The 19,204-nt window shown below is 43.8% G+C and overlaps 1 long non-coding RNA gene across 1 annotated transcript in view; it reads left to right on the top strand.

The window, feature by feature from the left end:
- The window catches only part of LOC144819662 (uncharacterized), a 230,215-nt gene extending 226,337 nt beyond the window's left edge, over positions 1-3,878 (top strand). The window contains exon 4 of the long non-coding RNA XR_013607499.1: positions 3,679-3,878. This is a non-coding gene — a long non-coding RNA (uncharacterized LOC144819662). The remainder of the gene's footprint in view (positions 1-3,678) is intronic.
- The last annotated feature ends 15,326 nt before the right edge of the window (positions 3,879-19,204 follow it).

Here is a 19,204-nt window from a genome sequence, read left to right as displayed (position 1 = left end):
GTACATGGGGCAGACCAATTTTGCGGTCACAAACAGGCCAATTTCCCGCTTGTGACTGCAAAATATGGCCGGACATCTGGCCCAAATGTAAAACAAATGTATGTCACCGTTTTGCAGGGGTCAGTCTCTTTTTCTCTTGCCTCTTCACCTAAGGGTTCCAGACTTCAGTGAAACATTTTGGGACTTAGTCCTGCCAAGGCTTTGCATGGTCCAGATGCTACTGGGCAACTGGGATTCCCAGCAAAAGTAATTGTTAGTGGTCCCTACTCCCTCCTGGTTAGAAGATTCATTAATCCCAACCATCAATAAAGCAAACTGAGAAGCTTCTGCTCTATGTGCATCTATAACTAATGGCTGGACCATAGGGTCATTCATCTGGGGATTGCCAAATCATTCACTCTATGTTGGGGAAACTTTTGTTGTCAATCTAGATCGTCTAGAGATGATAATCCCTCAAATCTACTTGAAAGTGAGACCAAGATGTCTACATCATTGGCATTATTTCTGGGCGGCGGTCTATAGAAATAACCTAATGGAAAGGAACAAACACGAGTATTCCTAGGTAAACTCTCCTCTTTAGTGTCTAGTAAGTTCCGAACCATCTGGGGGCGTCTGAAGTTTATCACCACACAGTCACCATTTATATTCTTTCTGGATTCTCTTATCCACCCTTCCCTGCGAACCATAAGGATATCTTCAGTTTTTAATGGATTAAATTGTTAAAACTTTGTTAACCAATCAACTGTTTTGTTCCTTAGGTGTGCCATGTCTCTTTCTGGTCTCTTCCTAAAACAGGAACTCCAGCTAAAATTAGCACATAGGGGCATGAGGCGGGGGGTAATTGTAATACATCGCTATTTTGTATTAAATTTGTACATTTTGGGCTATGTGTCACTGCCCTTCCAGAATGGGTGCCCGGTCTATCAGGGACTATTTGTACATGTTGACTGGCCAGCCGGGCTCCCTCGATTTCCAACAGTGGCCCATGGCCCACCCTCTGTTCTACCCACCCTGTTGTTTGTTGTGGTATGAAAATTTATCATGGGGACGTCCCTAGACACATTGCACCTAATACATGCATTGCCTTTGTCAGATGGAGCCCGTCCCTCCACTTGTGGTAGTAATTGTGTGGGTGGATGGTGTTGTGTTAGTTGAAGCCCTCCCTCCTAAACAATGAGGCAGATAGGGTCACTACTGTACTGCAAGTACCCTATAACAGTATTCAACTGCTCTATTTTCCCTTCCAATTACCTACATTTCTCACTCATACGCTCCACGATCTGATTTAGCATGGCCTCCTTCACAGATTCTAGGGACGTTTTTATAATTCGCTCCATATCCCTGGTAATTGCTTCTGGTTGTAGGTCATTTAGATTGTAATTTACCTCGGTCTGTGTGCAAACCCATTTTTTATTACCATTTGCGCATCTAAGTTGCAGTTTGATTTTCCCACTTGGGTAGTCCCCCCTACTTTCTTTGCCTTAGTTTTCCTTGTAACAGGATTAACTTTCTTTATTGCCCGTTGGTCATCCCCCTTAATCCCCGCTGTCAATCTTTCTTTCCGTAGTCTGGGTACCATGCTCGGACTAGTTGTATTATTTGTTTCATCTTGTCCCTCGGGTGGAGAAGTAATAGAAATATTAAGTGGGGACGCCTCATTTAGGACCGTTATCGTGGGTATTAGCGGTAGTGGTTGTGGGTATCTCTCAGTTTTGGAAAACACAATTGCCTGTGTGTGGGGAGGTTGACGGGATCAAGAGATAAGCGCCTTTCTGCAATTTCTATCTCATGATTTAATAAAGACTCTGCCCTGATGATAAAAGCATCCAACGTAGCAGCAGGGCCCTTGCTTTTGCTCATATTTTTTCAACAGCCGACAACACAGCTTTATGAATAGGGAGGGAAGACCTTCTCAATAATTCATAAGACCCACTCTAAGAGTGCAACTTTAGATGCTAGTATTTAAGCTTACCACACAAGCTATCAGTGTCCAGATATCAGAGGGGTAGCCCAGTCCATTCTCTGCCGGTCCCTGACAGGCACAGACGGGCCCGCCCTTGGTCCGGGCTATGTCCCGCACGCGTCCCACGTCGCGGTGGGAGAGCTTGCACTATGAGCGCATTGGCCCCGCCTCCCCCTCACTCGCAGCAGGTGTGGAGCAGGTGTAGAGGGCAGCGTTGCACTCTGGGGATTAAAGTCCGCCCCAGAGTGTGAATGCTTTAGAATGGCACTGGTGGCAGCAGTTGCAGCATTTCAGCGTGGCCCCTGGGACCCTCGTCCCACCAGGGGTGATTAGGAGCTTGCAGGGAGAGACCCCACGGGAACCAAAAACGAGCGAAAAAAACACCCCATCATAGTGTTATACTAGGCATCCTATATGATATTCAGAATTACGTGACTATGTAATAACCTCTATACATTATATTGTTCAATCAATACTGCAGAATGTTCACTGCATTATCTTATACACAGCCTACACCCCCTCAGTTGTCTCCATCAGTTCCCACTGTGTATTTATTTTGTTTACCACTGCCTACCTTTGTCCGCAAAAATGTAAAAAAATGCTTTTAACATAAATTGGATCCATGGTTTGGTATTTATTTGTATCCCATGGTTTTCCTCTCTTATAAACATTTCATATTAAGAAATAAAGTTATAAGCGGTCTTTATTTCTCAGCGTGGTTTAATTTTTAAAGGCTCTTGTTTTTCTTTGTTGTTCTACTTTCCAATCAATAATACGTGTTGATATCATGTTGATGCATTCCGCGCCTTCTGTAATGTGATGTCCTGAAAATTGCCAAGTAAACATCAAAAAAGAAGTTTCGTGAAATGCATATTATTAGTCTATATCCAATCAAAATGGACATTTGAAACGCAATTTCTAATTCTGATTTTGTTTCTGCCTTTCTTTGTTTTCTTCCTGACTCACCATTTTGTGTCTCTTGCAGCAATATCTGATTGGCAAGCTCTCGTCCATTTATGCTCAGTCATCACAATTCTTGAAAAGTCTCGGGAACTTATCCCTATCATCCTAGTCAAATTTTGTTTGGCAATATATTTTCCTAGCGATTACAAGTATTAGCCAAATGATTTTAGCTCGATAAATATTTCTGCTCAATGAAAAACTTCAGGTTGTGTTAATCAGCATCAAATTAACATGATAGCTGATTAGCATGATTGCTGTCAAATAAGTGGGAAAAAAGTCCCAAGAACTTTTAAACAACCAAAAATCAGTGATTAGGGAAAAATGAAGGCAAAAGTTATTTATTACATTAACTGATAAGTATTACAGTTATGATAAAATGGCGTCCCTTCAAAGCTGAAGGGGAACAATAGTGGGTTGATTCATCTGCTTATCTCCCCATGAATGAGTAGGGATGCATCAAAGAGCAGGCAAGAATAGGCAGACACCTAGTGCTAAAGCAGGTGGGTGCAAAGTTATCTTTAAAAGCTTCTCACGTGAGAGGAGATGTAAAAAGCAACATAATACAACAGGGCACCCATTTTCACTGGTTCACCAAGGAGAGGGAGTATAAATGTCTGGCAATTAGAAATCAGTATAACCTGTAGCCTTTAAACAATATCGTCACTTCAAATACACCTAAAGCAGTTACAATCAGTGCTGGGCTTCAAAGAAGGTGTTTTCATTTATTAAATGTATTTCTTTCTCTCTTCCAGTCCCATGAGCGTGTCCTGCATCTGCGAAGGCCTCTCTTCAGGGTCCCTGTGAGGATCAGGCCATTTCCCTTCCCAGTGCCTGTTTATCCCTATCCGTGGCGTCCAGTATTTCCAATATTTCCCGTATTTCCGTTTGTACCGGCCATGAATCCCACAACAACTACACCGGCTCCGACCACTACGACGAGCACCGCAGCACAAGTCGGAGGAGCAGGGGTCGCAGGAGCTGGAGGAGGAGGTGGCGGTGGAGGAGGTGGTACAGGAGGTGGGGGAATCCCAACAACCACAGAGAGAAGAGGTGACAATTAAAAAGCATGAAGGTAATGATATCAAAACATGGTGTAAAAAGTTTAAAAATGGTGTGTTCTTATTTATTTCCCAAAAGAGCTAGCTTATACTAAGGCTAACTTGAGATCAGTGCCGTTATGGGTGACATTTGACAGTTATAGAATCTAGAGGTATGTTTCTGCCTTTGATGAAAGCTGCAGGTGTTTATTAAAATAGTTTTGTGAAACACATGATTTGTCCTAGAATCTGCTATGCGGACAGGTGTTATTTGTCCTTGTATTTGCTTTTGTTATTTACTATTCATTCTTTGTCTTCATTTGCGACATGCTCTTCTCTTCTATGAGTGAAATCAGGCAAATACCCAGGGTAAGAGTTTGTCAGTGAGTGACTGAGAATCCCCTCCATGAAAATGCCCTGATGATTGAGATTTTCCAATTAATGCTCCAACACAAAAAGGTGCTCTCTATTATGGGGTTTGGGGGGTATAAACCACTCTACACCTTACCTTGCACAAGCAAAGAAATGTAATATAATCTATTTTATGCAGATCAAAAAAATACTATTAGAAATGCCAATATTACAGCATATGGCACTCTATATACAACCTAAGTGAAAAAACCTGTAGTTCATCCAGTGAACCTTCGACAGGGGAGCATCACTGAAACCTGCTCCCCACACATTGCTGAAAACATTCACATAAGTTTACTCTACCAGAGCTCAGGCGTCTTCTCACTGCATTACTATGCCCTTTGCAGGCATGGGCGCTGCATGTTAAACCCTTTCTAGATGCCCTATAGAGTCAGATGCGACAACTGGATTTAGCATTGTGCAGTGGGCTGGCTACTGCTAAATGGTACTGTGTAGTCAAGCACTAGCTTCGAATGCACCAGGCTGCAGTTTCAAGTGTTTAGTAGATGTCACTGTGGATCCAGGCACAGGCAAAAGTATGCATGAGCACAATGCAACCATGGAAATTATTGGAGTCAGGTACCCATACTGCACAAGTCAGTGTAGACATTAGATTTACCAGGATGGATCACCAAATATCATTGGCACAGGACACTGGATAGTCAGACTGAAGCTCAATGGGCTTTATTTAGAGTTTACCGGAAGGGAGATACCACCAAAATGTGAAGGGTATACCGTCCATCATACTGAAAGTGCCAGAGGCTATAATGAACTTGTAATATTGTGGATGTGACATTTGCAGGGTTTGTGATGGGGTATCCCTTCCGCCAAACTCTAAATAAGGACCTAATTATACCAGGGTGCTGTACAGCAGACTTTAAGTAATGTTGGTGTTTCATGTCAGTGGAGATGTGCATGCTGGAAGGACAGGCCCTTTATCTAGAATATGATAATCCAGCACTCTCATGCTCTCATGTGCTCCTGTCCTCCTCTTTTCCATTCCATGGGTACTTAGTTCATCCTACCTATTCGGCACCTTCCACCTTGGAAGCAAATCCCTTAAACATATTAGCTGATTGCCCTTTGAACTGTGTTTCTATGAGTTCTACTCCCACTCTAGGGCCAGGGTCTCCAACCACTGGTCAGGTTTGAAGATTTCTCTGTAAATGTCTCTGAAGCAGCGGATTAACCATTATTTTCACATATGTATGGATTTAACAATACTATCCATCACTAAATCCGTCACATGGACACTGTGTCACTCGAACCAAGCTATACCTGGCAGATGGGCCCTAGTCCTAGGTTGCCTGTGTTCTACTTCAGGGATGACCTGGCCTGGCACTTCAGGCTCGACTATTCCTATTGTACCAGGGTCAAGACTGAATTGCATATGGTTTGGTCCAAAATGAAGTGGCATGGTATGCAAAATAATGATGGACTGGGATGCAGCCCAAGTAGTTACCTGTGCCTGAAATTAATCCAAGCATTTCATCCATCACTTTTTTGTATAGTTTAGTGTGTCACCATAAGTGGGATGGGTATGCCCAGACATGGATCCTGTGCACACTGCATTTCTGGAACCAAGCTATACCTGGCAGATGGGTCCTACCTAGTGCAAAACTAGTCTTAGGTTGCTTATGTTCCTGTTCAGGGAGAACCTGGCCATGCGGTTTGAGCTGGACTGTTCCCATTGGAGCAGGGCCACGACTGATTTGCATATGGCTGTGTCCAAAGAGTGGAGACATGGTGTGCAAAATAACGATGGACTCTGATGCGACCCTGAGTAATTACCAGTGGCTGACATTAATTCAAGCATTTCATCCATAGCTGTTATGTATACTTTAGTGTGTCACCCTAAGTGGGATGGGTAAGCCCAAACGGGGTCCCATGCACACTGGGTAACTGGAAACAAGCTATTCCTGGCTGATGTGTTCTAATTAGGGCAAAAAGAGGCCTAGGTTGCTTGCATTCCGGTTCAGGGAGGTCCTGGCCGGGCAGTTTAGGCTGGACTTTTTCCATTGGAGCACAGGCAAGACTGATTTGCATATGGCTGGGTCCAAACCGAGGTGGCATGTTGTGCAAAATAACGATGGACTGGAATGCGACCTCGAGTAATTCCCAGTGGTTGATATTAATTTAAGCATTCCTTCCACCACTTTTTTGTATACTTTAGTGAACCAAATAAACAGCATCTTTGAAAAGATGCTTTGACCAAAAGTAGAATGTTTGAGTATTTTATCCAAAGTGTTTTTAAAATGTGTTAGAGCTTAAACTTTTACTGTGGTCTTCCGAAGGAGAGAGAGAGTCACTGTTGTAATAAAAGTAGACAAGAGAGGGAGGCGTTAACCCCTTCGCTACTAGGCCTTTTCACCGCCTGTGCTAAGCCTTTTTTTGGCGATTTGGGGTAGTGCGCGCTTAGGCCCCTGTAACTTTTTGACCACATAAGGTATCCACGCCAAATTTGCGTCCTTTTCTTCCATCATGTGTATTCTAAAGGTGTCCAGGGTTAGTGGATTCCCTTGAAGGGGTCTCAGAAATTAAGGAAAAATACAGTGACATTTTAGTTTTTTTCAGAAAAATGGAAAAAACGGGCTGCAAATGAAAGCCTCTGAGTTTTTCCCTGCAAATGTTATCAAAAAGGGTTTGTGGGGCTAAAATCTCCATTTTCGAATCTTTTAGGGTTATGACAGTCTTTTGTCAGAGAGCCAACATTTTTCACACAGTTTTGGCATTTTTCTGGGACATAGCCTATTTTTGCTATTTTTAGAGCTTTCAACCTCCTTCCAGTTAATGGTAGAAATGAGTTTGAAATCAATAATGGATCCTGAAAAGCTATACATTTTCGAAAAGTAGACAACATTCTGAATTCGTAAAGGGGTCATTTGTCTAAATCCATGAAGGTTTCTTTATAGAAACTAACATTTAAATATTGGAATAATAAAATTAGTTAAAAAAAACAGCCTTTTGACTCAACGTTTTCACCTATAACTTCTTGTAATTTTGACAGCTCTTTGAAAACAATATACCGTTACATCCGTGTGACATTCCTGGGGATATATAGGACTTCTAGTTTCACCACGAACCCTACGAACCCAGAGCCAAAAATTGAGCAGCAACTTTCAATCGTATTTTATTATTTACTGGGTATAGAGCACTTATTCTTGGAAAACGTATACATGGAAAAATCGGTATGAAAGACACCGATGTATTTCTGAATTGGCTACAAATTATAGAGTTTAGAAACAGTATATATTTGTACATTTTCAAAATTGGGAATACTCATACTAGCATTTGAATTATTGGTCATTTTTCAAAAAGATTTTTTTTTACACAATGTCTTTCATTGGGAAGGGTGAAATGCATGAAAACTCAATAGGTAATAACAGTTGATTTACAAATCTGAATTACCCTAAGTCTCCCAATAAAAACGGTACCTCACTTGTGTGGGTCGGACTTGTGCCTGCGACAGGAAACGCCGCAAAATGCAACGTGGTCACATCTCAATTTTGCAGTTAAAAATTGACCCTTTTTTGGCAAAGTGCCTAGCTGTAGTTTTTGCACCCTAGCTCTGCCGGCACCTGGTGAAACCTAGCAAACCTATACATTTTTGAAAAGTAGACACCCAGGGGAAATCAGGATGGGGTGACTTGACTGCCTCCCACCAGGTTCTGTTACTCAGAATCCCTTGCAAACCTAAAAAATTGACAAAGCAAAACACATTTTCCTCACATTTCTGTGGTGGAAAGTTCTGCAATCTGCGTGGATCAACAAATTTCCACCCACCCAGTGTTCCCCCAGGTCTCCCAAAAAAATGGTACCTCACTTGCCTGGGTCTGCCTAGTGCCTGCGACACGAAACAGCGCAAAACGCAACGTTTTCGCACCGCAATTTCGCAGTGAAAACGGGCCCTTTTTTTGGCAAAGTGTCTACCTTTTGTTTTTGAACCGTAGCTCGGCCGGCCCCTAGGGAAACCTAGCAAACCTATACTTTTTTGAAAACTAGACACCCAGGGGAATGGGGTGACTCAACTGCCTCCCACCAGGTTCTGTTACCCAGAATCCCTTGCAAACCAAAAAAATGGACCAAAAAACGGATTTTACTCACATTTCTGTGGTGGAAAGTTCTGGAATCATCGTAGATCAACAAATTTTCACCCACCCCGTGTTCCCCCAGGTCTCCCGAAAAAAAATGGTACCTCACTTGCCTGGGTCTGCCTAGTGCCTGCGACAGGAAACAGCGCAAAACGCAACGTGTTCGCACCGCAATTTCGCAGTGAAAACGGGCCCTTTTTTTGGCAAAGTTTCTACATTTTGTTTTTGAACCGTAGCTCGGCCGGCCCCTAGGGAAACCTAGCAAACCTATACATTTTTGAAAACTAGATACCCAGGGGAATTCAGGATGGGGTGACTCAACTGCCTCCCACCAGGTTCTGTTACCCAGAATCCCTTGCAAACCTAAAAAATTGACAAAAAAACGCATTTTCCTCACATTTCTGTGGTGGAAAGTTCTGGAATCTGCGTGGATCAACAAATTTCTACCCACCCCGCGTTCCCCCAGGTCTCCCGAAATAATGGTACCTCACTTGCCTGGGTAGGCATAGTGCCTGCGACAAGAAACAGCGCAAAACGCAATGTGTTCACACCACAATTTCGCAGTGAAAACAGGCCCTTTTTTGGCAAAGTGTCTACCTTTTGTTTTTGAACTGTAGCTCGGCCGGCCCCTAGGGAAACCTAGCAAACCTATACATTTTTGAAAACTAGACACCCAGGGGAATTCAAGATGGGGTGACTCAACTGCCTCCCACCAGGTTCTGTTACCCAGAATCCCTTGCAAACCTAATAAATTGACAAAAAAACGCATTTTCCTCACATTTCTGTGGTGGAAAGTTCTGGAATCTGCGTGGATCAACCAATTTCCACCCACCCCGCGTTCCCCCAGGTCTTCTGAAAAAAATGGTACCTCACTTGCGCGGGTAGGCATAGTGGCTGCAACGGGAAAAGGCCCAAATCGTACGGTGGAGAATGTAAAATAACCTATATCAAAATTACCTTCTTTTGGGGGGGCACCTGAGTTTTTGGCCCGGGGCTCGGCGGCAAACTTGTGAAACTACCAAACCCAAACAGTTCTGAAAACTAGACACCCGGGGGAGTCCAGGGAGGTATGGCATGCGTGGGTCACCCAATGTTTTCCTACCCAGAATTCCTTGCATACTTTAAATTTAGGTAAAAAATCACTTTTCCAAACTTTTTTGCGTGGGATCTCCGTGACGGCACAAATGTCCTACCACCCAACCTTCCCCTTGTGCTCCCGAGTAAAATGATACCTCACTTGCGTGGGTGGGCCAAAGCAGAACAGGCCAAAAATTTATTTTTAAGAAATTGTAGCATTCAGGATTGACAAATTAAGCACAGAGAATTCAACTGTTTTGGGGTCATCCTAGTCACAGGCCTTTGGCCCACCCACACAAGTGAGGTATCATTTTACTCGGGAGATCAAGGGGAATGCTGGGTGGTAGGACATTTGTGCCGGCACGGAGATCCCATGCAAAAAAGTTTGGAAAAGTGATTTTTTTACCTAAATTTAAAGTATGCAAGGAATTCTGGGTAGGAAAACATTGGGGGACCCACGCATGCCATACCTCCCTGGACTCCCCCGGGTGTCTAGTTTTCAGAACTGTTTGGGTTTGGTAGTTTCACAAGTTTGCCGCCGAGCCCCGAGCCAAAAACTCAGGTGCCCCCCTCCCCCATTTTGCTATAGGTTATTTTACATTCTTCACCATACGATTTGGGCCTTTTCCTGTTGCAGCCACTATGCCTAACCACGCAAGTGAGGTACCATTTTTTTCAGGAGACCTGGGGGAACGCGGGGTGGGTGGAAATTTGTTGATCCACGCAGATTCTAGAACTTTCCACAACAAAAATGTGAGGAAAATTTGTTTTTTTGTCAATTTTTTAGGTTTGCAAGGGATTCTGGGTAACAGAACCTGGTGGGAGGCAGTTGAGTCACCCCATCCTGAATTCCCCTGGGTGTCTAGTTTTCAGAAATGTATAGGTTTGCTAGGTTTCTCTAGGTGCCGGCAGAGCTAGGGTTCAAAGACGAAAGGTAGGCACTTTGCCACAAAAGGGCCTGTTTTCACTGCGAAAATTCCGGTGCGACCACGTTGCGTTTTGCGCTGTTTCCTGTCGCAGGCACTAGGCAGACCCAGGCAAGTGAGGTACCATTTTTTTCATGAGACCTGGGGGAACGCGGGGTGGGTGGAAATTTGTGTGAGCCCAGTGATGTCACACTTTTAAACACATAAATGTTTGAAATGTTTTTTTTATTTCAGCTACATTTAAAGTTCGCAAGGGATTCTGAGAAAAGGAACGTCAGAGGAACCATGCAAGCCATAGGCCCTTGAAAGCCCCCGGATGTCTAACTTCCAAAAATGTGTGGGTATGCTAGGTTTCCCTAGATGACAACCGAGGAAGGAGTGAAAAACCCATGTGACCCCCCTAGCTAAACCAATTAGTTTTGACAAAATTAGTTGTTTACTTGTGCAGCGTGACAATTTGGGCGCAATATTGCAAGGAAAATATGACAGACATTGTGAGTTTTTCAGGATATTGCAAATACAATTAATTGTTAGATTTCACCAGAGAGACATCACCATGTAGTCCCATGGGTTTTCAAGAATATCTACAATTGGCAGGTTATTCGTAAGCGGAATGTACACCTTGGCACAGAGACTAAGAAAAACAAGATCCCTACACAGCCATCTATTCCTCAAACACACACACATACTGGTCGGATTTGGCACGAGGGCGAGTGATGGTTCAGTATATATAATTTTATTAACAAGAGATTTCACAAAAATGAAATGCACTGTCAATTTCATGGACAAAAAAAACTGAACCAATGACTCGCAGCTCGTGAGCTGTAAAGCCATTTCAAGGCACCAACCGCTTTACAGGCCATTCACACACCTTTCATACCTGACACACAGAAGACCATTCACACCACCAGGCACAAAGGCAACACATCACAACATTTACAAAAAAAGTGACAAGGTGCGTCCTGCTTCAAAAAAAAAAGAAAAAAAACTACACAGACATCAAGTATTGAAACACACACACATACTGGTTGGATTTGGCACGAGGGTGAGTGATGGTTCAGTATATACCATTGGATTAGCAAGTGATTTCACAAAAAATGAAATACACTGTTAATAATGGAAAGGACAATAAACTGAACCATTGACTCACAGCTCGTGAGCTGTAAAGCCACGACAAGGCACCAACCGCTTTACAGGCCATTCATACACCTTTCATACATGTGACACATACAAAACATTCACACCGCCAGCAGCGGACCCATCACATTACTACACTTCCACCAGCAGACAACACCAATCAAGGGCCCATCACTTTCACACGCCCACATTCCTGACACAGCAACTACACAAACTCATGGATTACATGGAGTGGCGCACAACTAGCACTGTGTGTAGTAACCAGCATTAAGTCACTTCCCACACACCACCAGCCAAGCACCAGTCCACACACACCACCAGCCAAGCACCAGACCACACACACCGCCAGTCAAGCACCAGACGACGCACACCACCAGCCAAGTACCAGTCCACACACACACCGCCAGGAAAGCACCAGTCCACAGACACCACCAGCCAAGCACCAGTCCAGGCACACCACCAGCCAAGCACCAATCCAAACACAACACCAGGCAAGCGCAAGAGCACGCACACCGCCAACCAAACACCAGACCACACACACCGCCAGGCAAGCACCAGTCCACACACACCGCCAGGACAGCACTACTCCACACACACAGCCAGCCAAGCACCAGTCCAGGCACACCACCAGCCAAGCACCAATCCAAACACACCAACAGGCAAGCGCAAGACCATGCATACCGCCAACCAAACACCAGACGACACACACCACCAGGCAAGTGCCACTCTACACACACCGCCAGCCAAGCTCCAGCTCAGGCACACCACCAGCCAAGCACCAATCCCAACACACCACCAGGCGAGCGCAAGACCACGCACACCGCCAACCAAACATACCACGAACACCGCCAGCCAAGCACCAGTCCACAGACACCGCCAGAGAAGCACCAGTCCACAGACACCACCAGCCAAGCGCCAACCCATGCACTCCGTCAGACAATTGACACTACACGCAAACCAACATCATACTTTAGGTTTTTTTCAAAACAAATAAAAAACAAAAACAAATTGCAAATTGATGCAAATCTACTAACACAATAACTAAATCTAAAAACACTACACAAATGCCAACTTTGAAACTGAACTATAAGTTTTAAAGAATAAAGACCAACCAGTTCACTTTACCACTCATGGATGCTCCCAAAAATTATTTTGCGTGTGGTACAATCTAAAACAAGCAGGTACACACAGCCCAGGGTTTGAAGGGCAGTCGGGGCAGTACATACGAACCTCCTTCTGCAAACCTCTTCGCCAACAGACTCTACATCTCCGACTGGGAAAGTCTTTTGAGGTTGTAGGAGGAGTTTGATCAGGAAAGTGGCGATCTTTCAATCTGGCAACATCCTCCACCACTCCAACTCTAGGCACACTTGCCTGTTCCACTAAAACAAGGCTGCCTATTACAGACTCCTGAAACTTTACAAAAGTCATCTTTGACTGGGGACAAGATTTCTGGAACACAACAAAAGCATTAAAGGTTGCCAAGTGGAAAAGATGGATAGCCAACTTCTTGTACCAAATGTAAGCCTTACGAAGAGCAGCATACGGTTCCAACCTCTGATCTACTCTGTCAACACCACCCATGTGCCTATTATAGTCCATTATGCACACAGGTTTGCGCGCTTCTGCAACCTGACCCCAAACAGTCACCGGTTCAGTGCTTTCATCATGTATGGAAGACAACATGTAGGCATCTCTCCTGTCTGAAAACTTCACAGCTAGAAGCTCCTTACAACGCAATGCACTGCACTGTCCCCGAGCAAGCTTTTGACAAACAAGTTCTTTTGGGAAACCTTTACGGTTTGAGCGGATTGTGCCACAAGCAACAGTGTCCACTTTTGCCAATTCCCTAAACAACCGCACACCAGTGTAGAAGTTATCTACATATAAATGATGGCCTTTGTTAAAAAATCCACGACCAAGTTTCCAAACAATTTTCTCAGTCACTCCAAAAGTCGACGGCCAACCAGGGGGGTTAATCCTGGATTCCTTACCGGTGTACACCCTGAAATTAGAGACATATCCAGTCTGACTGTCACACAGCATATAAAGCTTAATTCCATAGCGTGCCCTCTTACTAGGAATGTATTGCCGAAATACCAAGCGGCTCTTGAATAACAGCAAAGACTCATCCACTGCAATTTCTTTCCCAGGATAAAAGATTTCAGAAGATCGATCAACGAAATGATCAATGACAGGCCGAATCTTGAAAAGACAGTCACAATCAGGGTGATCTCGTGCCAAAGCAGAACAATTGTCAACAAAATGCATCATCTGAAGCAGAAGCAAATACCTATCACGACTCATGACTGCCGGAAATATAGCTGTTGCCATCAAGGGACTAGTAGACCAATATGAAGCCATTGATGGTTTCCTAAGCAAGCCCATCACAAAAGTTAAAACCAAAAACTTTTTCATCTCCTCCAAATTTGTGGAAGTCCACCGGGTAGCTCTAGCGTGGGGCTTAAGGCTGGCACTGTTCACCCTCAAAAAAATTTCAGCATACAAATTAGTCTGCTCTACAATCTCAGCCAAAAACACATCATCCATAAACAATTCGAAAAAATCAATTGGCAAAAAGTTTTCAGTGTTCACCCTACACCCTGGAACACCAATAAATTCAGGCAATGCTGGCTGCACCATGCCTGGTGCAACCCAGAGGTCAGAACTTTCAACGTCAAGTCTTGCAGCCGCAGGCTGCCGACCAGCTGCCTCTTGTCTCACTACACCAACTGGAAGTCTAGCAGCCCCAGGCTGCAGCCCAGATGCCTCTTGCCGCACTATTGGCACAGCAATGTCCTCCGCAACCACAGGCACTTCATCCACTCCAAAAGTAGCTTCATCAGCACTCAGAGTATCTTCATCATCAGATGAAGCCATGTGCAGAGAAAACTCACTACCTGAATCTTCACCTCCCACCTCTGGCTCAGAATCAGAATCAGTCTCTGGACCATGGTCAGAGGAAGAATCAAAAAGCATTCCAACAACTTGCTGAGCACTAATCCGGCGGCTAGCCATTATCCTCACAAAGAAAGGAGACTGCACAAACAACTCAACAACCAACACTGTGCAAAGTAGGTAAAAAATGTAAGCCTTTATCACAAAGATCTATAAACTGAATAACTATACAATTCACTTACAAAATACAGCCAAACTCACCAGCACCTACTCTGCAAAGACACATCAAATAGTCAACGATATCCCACTAAAAAGAAGAAAAAAAAACAATGTACAGAAAAAATATATACAACAAGCACTAATGCAAACCATGTTTTACAATCACAAAAAAAAAGAAACAGAACGTACTGGTATTATTACACATTTTGCAAGAAACACATTTACATTGAAATAGCACAAAAAAGGTCTCTTACCAAACAAATGCAACTACACAAACAGCAGAACCACCGGTAACAAAACCGCACACTCCAACAGTCTAAAGAGCAAAAGCCTAGAACAAGAACAAAAAAGGGGAAATTAAAACATTACACTTTACAAGAAAAACAATTCACAGTATAACAAGCTATGTCACAGGCTCTGTCACTACAAAAAATGGGGGCAGAAAGGCTGATAACACATAAACAAATACATGTCCCCTGGAAGCAAGCACAATATTTATTTTCAAATTGGGCCCCCAGGATGCAACCCTTGCCCAAGGGGTCGCTTCCATTTAAAAATAAAAGAATTCCCTGATGTCTAGTGGAGTTTTCTGCCCCTCCTGGGGGCAGAAAGGCAAAATTAAAAAACCAATCTGCCCCCAGAGGGGGCAGAATATACTACAAAAAAAAGGGCCCAAGTAAGCGACCTTTGCCCAAGGGGTCGCTTCCAAGTTTGCTAAAAAAAAAATTCCCTGGCTCTAGTGGGCTTTTCTACCCCCCCTGGGTTCAGAATTGGCCAACAGAAATGGCCGATCTATCCCTAGGGAGGGCAGAAAAGTCTGAAAAAATATTTACCCCCTTAAGAAGGGACCCTTGCCCAAGGGGTCGCTTCCAATTTTGAAGGAATTGAAAATCCCTGGCTCCAGTGGGCTTTTCTGCCCCCCCCCCTGGGTGCAGATCAGCCCAAAAAATGGCCGATCTGCCCCAGGGGGGCAGAAAAGTCTGAAAATTAATTTGCACCCTAAAGGAAGCGACCCTTGCCCAAGGGGTCGCTTCCGATTTTGAAAACAAAAGTAATCCCTGGCTCTAGTGGGCTTTTCTGCCCCCCCTGGATGCAGATCGGCCAAAAAAACGGCCGATCTGCCCCAGGGGAGGCAGAAAAGTATGAAAATTATTTTGCACCCTAAAGGAAGCGACCCTTGCCCAAGGGGTCGCTTCCGATTTTGAAAAAGAAAGTAATCCCTGGCTCTAGTGGGCTTTTCTGCCCCCTTCTGGGTGCAGATCGGCCAAAAAAACAGCTGATCTGCCCCGGGGGGGGGGCAGAAAAGTCTGTAAATATTTTTGCCCCCAAAAGGAAGCGACCCTTGCCCAAGGGGTCGCTTCCTGCACACAAAACTTGCCCAAATGTACAATCCCTGGTGTCTAGTGGGGCATTCCTGGTGCACGATCGCGATGCTGTGCGCGATCGTGCACCAGGAATGCCCTGCATTGGGACATCAGGGGAGAGGAAACACTGTTTCCTCCCCCCCGATGCCTCAAGGCACCGAGAAACGGCCCACCCGCCCCACCGGAGAGCCAAACACCAACCTTTGTCCTGGACGCGCTGGAAAGAAATGGATTCCAGCGCGTCCAGCGCTTCCTGATGACGTCGGCGCGCGCTGACGTCACAAGGAAGCGTGGGGGGTCCCGGGGGTGGCAGTGGAAAGTCTTCCGCTGCCACCCCTGGTAAAGGCACAATGATCGATGCCCCAGGGGGGCTGTGCTGATGACGGAGCGGTTCCGTCATCAGGACAGCCCAACCGATGCTGATGACGGAACCGCTCCGTCATCAGCATCGAAGGGGTTAAAAGTATCTTTGAATAATGCATAAGCCTTCAAAAAATTTCCAAGGTATTTTTTTAGTTCACTTTTTTTGGTATACTGGACAAGTTGAAGCCTGGACAAGTTGAAGCCCTAACATTGCAAAACTGAGGACCTGATTACAATATTGGCGGATCGGAAACTCCAGTACAAATGTGACTGATATCCCATCCGCAGTATTACAAGTTTCATTGAATATAATGAAATTGTAATTTGGCGAATTGGATATCCGTCACGTTTGTGATTAAGTAATCCTGTCCACCAAGATCGTAATCAGGCCCTGAAAGTGGAGGAAAGAAGCTGCACTGCAAATTCAAAATATTAGAGAGATATCTAATTATCAGATCAATATTAAGGACCTCCAAAACGATTAATTATAAAACAACTACAAAATAATAAATATATATATTTTTAAAACATTGACGCTTTTCCCGTCCAATCGGAATTCAAGATTAGGGCCCAAGAGAAAAAGTAATCTCCTATCTCGGAAGAGTCCTGCAGAGTCGGTCCTTTCTCTTAGAGGATATAAATGACATGGGATTCATCTTTGTGCACTACGTGACATTTATCATTGAGTGCAGCTTACAAAACACAAGACATTATAGCAATTCCCATAAAAAAGAAGAGTCTCTGTGTCATTAGGATTGCTGAGCGCACTGACTGGAGTCATTTGTGTTACTTCATGTCCTTCAAGTATAGGTGCTGGTGGGCCAGATCCATTCCAGATTTTGAGCGCAAGCTCCAACGACATACACGATTTCCTTTTAAATTCATTGTATGTAAACGTGGCCTATGAGGATATGCAGAACACTGGACATTATCATACCAACCTTCTTCAAAACTGTGCTACGTGCCTTTTTATTTAATAGTCGAGTGAACAATTTTACAGGGACATTGATCTGAGCTAAAACTATGTTTAGCTTTTTTTTTCTTTTTCTAAGATGTGAATTTCCTTCCAAAGCTGAACTATCTGTATACCAAGGCATTTCACCCACTAGTCACAAGGAGGCAGACGAGGGAAGGTCAATTTTACAGAAACGTGCAAATGAAAACTGCTGCCTTTGTACAACTTGATGTAACTCTGTATTTTGCTTCTGTTTCACAGAGACCATGGAAGGGGAGGCAGCGGCGTCTTCTCTGCTAAGCATCAAGAACATATCGAACTTTGCACTTTATCTTCTATATTGCATTATTTGTTTGTATAAAACTGATATTGTTCATGTCCAGAGCTTTATTAGCACATTCATATGTTTATCTGCTAAATGGTTTATTGAATCAGTCCAACGTGTATCTATGTATAATCCACATAGGGTCATAATCTATAGGGTTTTCGATCCCAATATTTTCTTCCATTAGACATTCAGGGCTCTCCATACATAAAAAGACTATCTGGAATATGTCAAGAATATTCAATCAATTTCGACCTTTTATGCAAGTTGCCTGCTCATTCAATGTCGCATTTTACATGGTAAAATGCCTTTGAAACCCCCTCACACGGGAGACTCGCCCCTCACCTCCTCTTTTTTTACTTTACTCCCCTGTCCTCTTCCCCTCCAACGCCCTTGACAAACCCCTGCTGCCTCCTCTCTTTTTCAAACACTTTACCTCAGGTTGCCCTGGCCTGCCTGCATCTCTTGATGTTTCCACTTAATGCCAGCCAACTCTTTCTGTCCTTTCACCTAGTTATTGTCTCACCACTTCCACTTCTTGTGTACACAATCTCTGCTTTTATTCTACCCTCTCCCATCTTACTCGCTTCTCTATGCTCTTTCTAGCTCTCCCTTTTCCCAATTTCTGTTTCCTCTGTACTTTCTCTTGGCACTGCAGGTCTCGTTATCCAATATATATTTTTTCTTAGTCTATGAGCCCTAGCCTCTTGTCTCTTTTGCAAATAGGTGTTTCTCTCTCTCTCGCTCCTTCGTCAACATTCGCACATTTTTCCAATCTTCTGATAGCCAAATCAGCCTATTTTCTTATTTCCCCTCCTTACACGCTTTCAAAAGCTGTTCCTCCCTTGTGGCCTCCTCTCCCCAACAAACATGTTGCCAACATAAGCGACTTATGCTTTATCCAATACTATTTTCTGTGGTAGGTGAAGAGAGGGCACATGCTAAGCGTGTGTAAAAACTCCCTAAGCCCAAAGAAAATTATTTTAAAATATCAATAAACAACAAGGGACGTCTGATCCAAGGGAGCTGTTGGATTTTAAATATTTACTCTTACATAATAATATCTTCCCGGGCGTTAGGCCACTATTTCAGCACTTCCATTCACTTGTTTGATTCAGAGGGGAGTTGTAATTTTTTGCCCGTGTGGATTCATCTAAGTGTGTTTTGGAAAATATGACTAGTTAATGATTACAAACACAGTTCCTTTAGTATATTTATAGTGAGCTATATTACATTTAAAATCTGCTGGCTTCTGGGGACATTTTCAAATAAATCATACATGGCATATGTTCCTCCGGTTTTTATTCTATCTTGTACAGCGGGATGCTCTTGATTGTTACAAACCCATTTTATAAATATATTTTCTTGTCACTAAACTGTATGTCGTGTACAAGTACAGTCTGGCGTTCAGCATCTATGAGTACCATTTTATCAGGCAAAATATGAATGAGGAGCTTTTCGAAACTATCCAATGC

Source organism: Lissotriton helveticus, chromosome 2_1 (assembly GCF_964261635.1).
Source record: "Lissotriton helveticus chromosome 2_1, aLisHel1.1, whole genome shotgun sequence".
Lineage (NCBI taxonomy): Eukaryota > Metazoa > Chordata > Amphibia > Caudata > Salamandridae > Lissotriton > Lissotriton helveticus.
Note: the sequence above shows the minus strand (reverse complement) of the source record. Positions and strands in the feature narration are given on the sequence as shown.